The sequence below is a fragment of the Scylla paramamosain genome, unplaced genomic scaffold, assembly GCF_035594125.1.
Source record: "Scylla paramamosain isolate STU-SP2022 unplaced genomic scaffold, ASM3559412v1 Contig5, whole genome shotgun sequence".
Taxonomy (NCBI): domain Eukaryota; kingdom Metazoa; phylum Arthropoda; class Malacostraca; order Decapoda; family Portunidae; genus Scylla; species Scylla paramamosain.
The window spans coordinates 137,501-145,000 of record NW_026973670.1 but is presented as its reverse complement, the minus strand read 5'-3'; the positions used below and the strand labels follow the sequence as shown (position 1 = coordinate 145,000).

At 38.4% G+C, this 7,500-nt stretch overlaps 1 protein-coding gene and 1 long non-coding RNA gene across 3 annotated transcripts in view; both read left to right on the top strand.

Annotated features, from left to right (window-relative positions):
* LOC135096622 (uncharacterized) overlaps positions 1 to 3,635 on the top strand; it is a 5,971-nt gene extending 2,336 nt beyond the window's left edge. For both annotated transcript variants that reach the window (XR_010264853.1, XR_010264854.1), the window contains exons 4-6: positions 413 to 1,735; positions 2,304 to 2,335; positions 2,758 to 3,635. This is a non-coding gene — a long non-coding RNA (uncharacterized LOC135096622). The remainder of the gene's footprint in view (positions 1 to 412; positions 1,736 to 2,303; positions 2,336 to 2,757) is intronic.
* Positions 3,636 to 6,486: 2,851 nt separating this feature from the next.
* Positions 6,487 to 7,500, top strand: part of LOC135096647 (cadherin EGF LAG seven-pass G-type receptor 2-like) — a 72,020-nt gene continuing 71,006 nt past the window's right edge. The window contains exon 1 of the mRNA XM_063998337.1: positions 6,487 to 6,558. The gene's annotated coding sequence lies outside the window, so the exon portion shown is untranslated. The remainder of the gene's footprint in view (positions 6,559 to 7,500) is intronic.

Here is a 7,500-nt window from a genome sequence, read left to right as displayed (position 1 = left end):
AGAGAGACAGAGGGAGAGAGAGACAGAGGGAGAGAGAGACAGAGGGAGAGAGAGACAGAGGGAGAGAGAGACAGAGGGAGAGAGAGAGAGAGGGAGAGAGAGAGAGAGAGAGAGAGAGAGAGAGAGAGAGAGAGAGAGAGAGAGAGAGAGAGAGAGAGAGAGAGAGAGAGGGGGAGAGAGAGATTGATGAGTAACAATTGGAAAAGATAATTGATAAAAAAAAAAACTGGTTATATTTATCTAAGACAATTAAAACACCAAGAAAATGCCTCAAAACACACACACACACACACACACACACACACACACACACACACACACACACACACACACACACTCAGAAACTTAATATTCTGAAAAAAACTGTAAAAAAAATACATTGCAGATGACTAACAGTAAATATTTCTTTCAGATTTAAGAAGTGCGATGATGCGACACACAGACAGACAGACAGACAGACAGGTGTGGGATGAGTGCTGGCATACTGAAGGTCAAGAGGTCAAGAGTCACGTGTTGAGTCGTATGGGTCACCAGACAGGTCACCCACCTAACCCCACTCGGCCTGTCAGTTCAGCGGCAACAATGTCATGGAAGAATTTGCCGCAAGCTGTGCCTCTCTGTGCTTGTTATCCGAACCTTGTGTCTAATATTGCCTTAGTGTGTGTGTGTGTGTGTGTGTGTGTGAGAGAGAGAGAGAGAGAGAGAGAGAGAGAGAGAGAGAGAGAGAGAGAGAGAGAGAGAGAGAGAGAGAGAGAGATTTTGTTACTCGTCATGTCCCCTGTACCACTTGAAGACCTCCACCAGACCCCCTCTTAGTCACCCTTGTTGTGTCCCCTGTACCACTTGAAGACCTCCACCAGACCCCCTCTTAGTCACCCTTGTTGTGTCCCCTGTACCACTTGAAGACCTCCACCAGACCCCCTCTTAGTCACCCTTGTTGTGTCCCCTGTGCCACTTGAAGACCTCCACCAGACCCCCTCTTAGTCACCCTTGTTGTGTCCCCTGTACCACTTGAAGACCTCCACCTGACCCCCTCTTAGTCACCCTTCTGAGGTACAATAGTGTCTAGTCATCCTTCCTATGTCATCCTTGTGTAATCAGGAATAATTATCAGCCTTTGTACTCCTCCTGTCTGTCTGTCTGTCTGTCTGTCTGTCTGTCTGTCTGCCTACCAGTTAAAATGATTTATGTAGTCAGTTATACTTGTGAATACTGTGTGTGTGTGTGTGTGTGTGTGTGTGTGTGTGTGTATATATGAATTAATGTTTATTGTGAAGTATCTGCCTGCCTTCTTGCAAATTAATTATAAATATAGTTACTGTTTGTGTGTGTTTGTGTGTTATAAAGCAATCTTGTGTATATTATTGGTTGTATTCCACATGTATGGGCTGGCCAGACGTGATGTACTGTGACAGCCAGAACCTTGACATATACTGCTTGATAAAATGAAAATAAGCAAAAATACACGAATAAAGTACAAATTTTGAGCCGAACTAATGAGGACTCTCTCTCGTCTTTTTCAGAGGTGCGTACATCTGCGAGTCAGCCCAACCAACCCCTTATATCCTACCTTATTCTGATATATTAGGTTAGATTCAGTTAGGTTACTTATATTGGGGGCCTGTCTTCCTTACTAACCTAACCTAACCTAACCCATTCCTTCCTTCTCGTCAAGCTGTTGGTGGGAGAAGCCCCAGGACTCTCAAGCGTGGGTTGAGTCACAACTGCGGGTGTGGTAAGTGTCTTTCTGACCTGTTACGTTAATTTGTTTTTTCAGAATTTATTTTATTTTTTAATTGTGTGTGTGTGTGTGTGTGTCTGTCCATCCCAGCCTCTCCCAGTCCATCCCAGCTCTTAATTTTTTTTTTTTGTGTGTGTGTGTGTCCATCCCAGCCTCTCTGTGCATCCCAGACTCTCCCAGTGCATCCCAGCCTCTTAATTTTTTTTGTGTGTGTGTGTGTGTGTGTGTGTGTGTGTGTGTTTGAGTATTGAAATGTTTGGTCAAGTCAACATTCTGATCAGAGAGAAAATTCACTCACTCCAAGATTCAGTTAAGTAATAATTTAGGTGAGAAGTTAATTTGAAAAAGTGTATTAAATTTATTATTTTTTTGGCCATTCATTGATTCATTAATTTGTGTGTTAAGGGAGAGTACTCTTGTAAAAAATCATTCATTCATTCCTTGAGTTTGTAGGAGTGAGTGAAATAATTTATTCCTAATGTAATTTAATACCCAAATGAAGGAGGGAGGTTTGTGAACTAATGTTTCTCCCTCTCTCCCTCTCTCCCTGTCTCCCTAACAGCTAGCTCACCTTGAAGTCCGGCGGGGCTCACGGTAAGTCTTGTGTTCTGTTCCTATAAACTGGTGGATATATTTGTTATATATATATTAGTCATTACTTGTACAATGACAACACTTTCAGATGACACAAATTTCCATCTTAATTTAATGGTATCCCTCCTCTCCTCCATGTCTCCTCTCCACCAATTATACCTACATCCACAAGTCCTCCACCTTTTCCTATGAGACTTTCCTCCACTAATTATACCTCATTTCCAACTCCTCTCCACAAATTATACCTACATCCACAAGTCCTCCACCTTTTCCTATGAGACTTTCCTCCACTAATTATACCTCATTTCCAACCACAGATGTTCCACTTTTCCTATGAATGTGTCCATCTCTTAATCCACTTAAAATAACCTTTTTTTCCCTCTCAGAAGCTAACTTAGTAATTACAAGTTTTTCCATCACAGTGTTGCAGTGTTGCAGTGTTGCAGATCTTCACCAAAACAAGGGGAGTATTGTTTTTTTGTGTTCTTTTGTATATATATATATATTTTTGTGGGGGGGAGGGGGTCTGGGGATAGCTATCTGCGGTGTGCGTCTGTGCGTGCGTCTGTGTGTGCGTCTGTGCACGTGCGTCTGTGTGCGTGCATCTGTGTGTATGTCTTTTTTTTGGTTGTGTGTGTGTGAATATTTTTTTTGGTATAAATATATAGGTGGTAGGCTATAATGTTAGGATATTTGACACAGATTAATATAGAAGATGGTTTAGGTTAGTTAAGGGTTAAGTGAGGCATAGAGAGAGAGAGAGAGAGAGGAAGACAGATATTAATAGGATTAGTTTATATTTTTTTAGGGTTTTAAGTAAGTATCTAGGTGGCAGGTCAGAATGATATAATATTTAACACAGATTAATATAGAAGATAGTTTTAAGTTAGTATATATCAAAGGGTTAAGTTAGGCATAGAGAGAGAGAGAAAGGGTTATTAATAGGATGACAGGAGTATATATGAAAGGGTTAAGTGAGGCATAGAGAGAGAGAGAAAGGGTTATTAATAGGATGACAGGAGTATATATGAAAGGGTTAAGTGAGGCAGAGAGAGAGAGATAGGGTTATTAATAGGATGACAGGAGTATATATGAAAGGGTTAAGTGAGGCATAGAGAGAGAGAAAGGGTTATTTATAGGATGACAGGAGTATATATGAAAGGGTTAAGTGAGGCATAGAAAGGGTTATTAATAGGGTTAGGTTGACGGGGTGTATGAATGTTTAACTCAGATTATATTGAATGTTTATTTCTTTATAATCTGGGTTTGTATGGCATGTTGAATATTAGTATGTTATTTTTGTAGTGGTGGTAGTGGTGGTAGTGGTGGTGGGATGTATGAATGATATTTTTTTTTTTTTTTTTGGTGGGGGGGGCAAGGGGGGTATATATATATAGTGTTATATAGATATTTTTTTTTTTTATCCCCAGATCTTTGGTAAGAGATCTGGGGATTATGTATGTATGTATGTATGTATGTATGTCTAGCCAGTATTTTGGTAAGATACTGGCTAGTGAGTGAGTGTGTGTGTGTGTGTGTGTGTGTGTGTGTGTGTGCGTGTGTGTGCGTGTGTGCAGTTTTTTTTTTAGGTTAGGTTAATTAGTTAAATAAATAAATAAGAGCATAGATATTAGTAATAATAAGAAAATTTGATATTAGTAATAATAAGAAAATTTGATATTAGTAGTAATAAAAAAGAGGGTAAATAAATAAATAAATAAATAAAAATAGGAATATTTATCAGGGGGGGTACCTTAAGGGGGGAGTTGATGGCAGAAGGGGGGTACCTATAGCATACTAGAGAGAGGGGGGGGGTGAGGAAGCTGTAATAATAAAAAAATAAATAATAAAAAAATTTGAGGGTAAATAAATAAATAAATAAAAATAGGAATATATATCAGGTGCCGGTAGCAGAAGGGGGGTACCTATAGCATACTAGAGAGAGGGGGGTGGGTGAGGAAGCTGTATGAATGAGGAGTAGACTAGGGGGGGTCAGGGTGGGTAATATATAATAATTTGTGTAATATTTCAACATTTGTTATATCGACATACATACTGACACTTTTCTCCCAGACAGATAAGCCTGGCTGGTGAGACAGAGGGGGAGTGGCTCTCTATTTCATTATGTAAGTGATATGAGGTGACGTGAGGTCGTCTGGCCAGCTGTGACCCTGTACATGTGATAGGCTTCGAATTTATTGTAATTGTTAAAGTGTGTGTGTGTGTGTTTGTTTGTTTGTTAGTATACTGTGAATTATAATGTTTGCTTAATATTTCCCATGTATTAACAAAAAAAGCACAATTTTATTAATATTTCTGTTTATTTATTGTTAACCAAGACTTTTGTATACCAGTTTTTGGTGAATAAATCTATAGTTATTAACATTATACTCTTTTGAAACCTCCTACAGTGAGAGAGTGTCACAGGAAGGAGTAAACAGATATTGCTGTATATATATTTATTTTTTTTTATGTAGGAGTGACACTGGCCAAGGGCAACAAAAATCTAATGAAAAAAAAAGCCCACTGAAATGTCAGTCCCATAAAAGGGTCAAAGCAGTGGTCAAAAATTGATGAATAAGTGTGTTGAAACCTCCCTCTTGAAGGAATTGAAGTCATAGGAAGGTGGAAATACAGAAGCAGGCAGGGAGTTCCAGAGTTTACCAGAGAAAGGGATGAATGCTTGAGAATACTGGTTAACTCTTGCATTAGAGAGGTAGACAGAATAGGAGTGAGAGACTGAGAATACTGGTTAACTCTTGCATTAGAGGTAGACAGAATAGTGGTGAAAGACTGAGAATACTGGTTAACTCTTGCGTTAGAGAGGTAGACAGAATAGGAGTGAGAGAATGAGAAGACTGGTTAACTTTTGCATTAGAGAGGTAGACAGAATAGGAGTGAGAGAATGAGAAGACTGGTTAACTCTTGCATTAGAGGTAGACAGAATAGTGGTGAAAGACTGAGAATACTGGTTAACTCTTGCATTAGAGAGGTAGACAGAATAGGAGTGAGAGACTGAGAATACTGGTTAACTCTTGCATTAGAGAGGTAGACAGAATAGGAGTGAGAGAATGAGAAGACTGGTTAACTTTTGCATTAGAGAGGTAGACAGAATAGGAGTGAGAGAATGAGAATACTGGTTAACTTTTGCATTAGAGAGGTAGACAGAATAGGAGTGAGAGAATGAGAATACTGGTTAACTCTTGCATTAGAGAGGTAGACAATAGGAGTGAGAGAATGAGAAGACTGGTTAAATTTTGCATTAGAGAGGTGGACAGAATAGTGGTGAAAGAAAGTTGTGCAGGGAGATCATAGAAGGAGGGGAGGCATGCAGTTAGCAAGATCAGAACAGTTAGAATGAAAATAGCGGTAGAAGACAGATAGATATGCAACACTGCGGTGGTGAGGGAGAGGCTGAAGACACTCAGTTAGAGGAGAGGAACTGATGAGACGAAAAGCTTGATAACAGGCTTTCTCTACAGTAAGCCTACCCAAATATAATCAGAATGTAGCCTCTTGTTTCAGGCCTACTTTGCAGTATTTCAGGGTACATGTGGGTTTAATAGCTCAGTAAGACGCAGGATCTACCAGCATAGGGCATAAATAATCATTTTGACGTATTTGAGCTTATAAAGTCAGTTTGTTTACAAAATTACATTCGTTGCCTCAATTTCGTCTTCGGCTAAACTTGCAATATATGTTTTCTTTTTTTTTTTTAGATATATTTAATATTTTATCGTTTTTTTTTTGTATTAGATTATTCTTTTTTTAAGCTTTTAGAAATATATAGTGTCAAATTTCTCAGTTGGCATTTTTGAATTTGTTTACTTTTCGGCTCTAAATCAGAATTGACTTTTTAGTATGGGTTATTACAAGTTTTTTGTATTATTATGTTAATTAAAGTATTTTAACAATATATGGAAATGGAGGCAATCGATAATTTTCACTTGTTATTTATACATGACTTGACCTTATATAAATTAGAAAAAAAAACAAATATATGGTATTGTAAGGCTCTCTCAAAAAAACCTCTTTAAAAAACAATTCAACATTTTTAGAAATCATAAAATCTAACTTAGACTCGGAAACAAAAGAAATATTAGAATTTTCTCAATACAACGAATGCTCATAAAGCTCCTCCCCCTATGTCGGCCATTTTGTGGACAGACGGTGGAGAGTCGCAGAAGTGTTCACATTACTTCAGCCTTCACGACCATAACCAGGTAATTTATAAGATATATGATCAACAGGTAACCTTGCCAAGACCTTTAGCGCCATGTAACGAAGTGGGTGTCATATAAATAAGCGGAGACTGGAAATATGATCGATGTTCAGAGGAAGGGTTCTGTCAGCTGGTTCATGTCCGCTGTTTGTCCGTGGTGCTCTTATTAACACTTAATTTGTCATGTTTGTAGGTCACTTGCGGTGTTACTTCACTGATATTTTGTCCTTGGTGCTATAAATGTTATATTTGACCAGGTAAGGACGAGTTAGAGCCGTGAAATATTGAGATATAGTGTAACAGCTGGTGCCATGAAAACCCTGCCTGGTGAGGTGACCCTGAGGTACATTACGATATGTTAACTAAAAATTCTGCCTTTAAAATCCCCTGTGGAGGTTTAAGCGTATATAAATGTTATCCAGGAGTGTGTGTGCACTATACTCAGGGAGGTTTGGTTTAATTAAGACCGTGAAATATTGAGTTATATGAAATAATAGGATTTTTTTTATTTTTCATCAATATTTCGTTATATCATTTACTGTGTGGCTTGGATACGTCCATATATCGTCACGGAGCTTACGAACGTTAGGTTAGAACCGTGTTTGGCTACATATAGTGACAGATTAATGAGATTTTGCCAGATAAGATGGACCAAAGATTTACAAATAAACATTGTTGTCTAAGAGAGAGAGAGAGAGAGAGAGAGAGAGAGAGAGATAATTTAATGTGTTTTCATGAGGACAGTAACCAATATGTAAATGTCTCTCTCTTTCTTTCTCTACTACTACTACTACTACTACTACTACTACTACTACTACTACTACTACTACTACTGGTACATTTATTGTTATTATATTATTATTACTAACAGCTTAATATGAGTAACAGTATGAGTGGAACCCCCCCAGACATGTGAAGCATACTCCACACATGGACGGATAAG